Raw genomic sequence first — 305 nt, 5'->3', positions numbered from 1 at the left:
TTATAAGGTGGGGAATAAACATGGGGTGTGGAGAGAGAACCTGGGAGTGGGAGAGGGAGGAGTGAAAAGAGGAGAATGGAAGGAAAGAGGAGAGAGGGAGGAGTGAAAAGAGAATGGAAGGAAAGAGGAGAGAAGGAGAGTGGATAGAGAGGAGGAGGATAGGAGTCCCGAACGTGGTCGTGACGTGCGGAATATTGATGCGAGAACTGACGCTCATCACCACGCCGTTCTGCATGCCACGACCCCCCCCCCCAGCAGAGCCATGAGACCTTCCGATGCTCACGGACATCAGCTGTGTAGGCATC

This window comes from Penaeus monodon, chromosome 31, assembly GCF_015228065.2.
Source record: "Penaeus monodon isolate SGIC_2016 chromosome 31, NSTDA_Pmon_1, whole genome shotgun sequence".
In the NCBI taxonomy this organism is placed as follows: Eukaryota; Metazoa; Arthropoda; class Malacostraca; order Decapoda; family Penaeidae; genus Penaeus; species Penaeus monodon.
The sequence above is the reverse complement of the archived record's forward strand: the minus strand, read 5'-3'. Positions refer to the sequence as shown.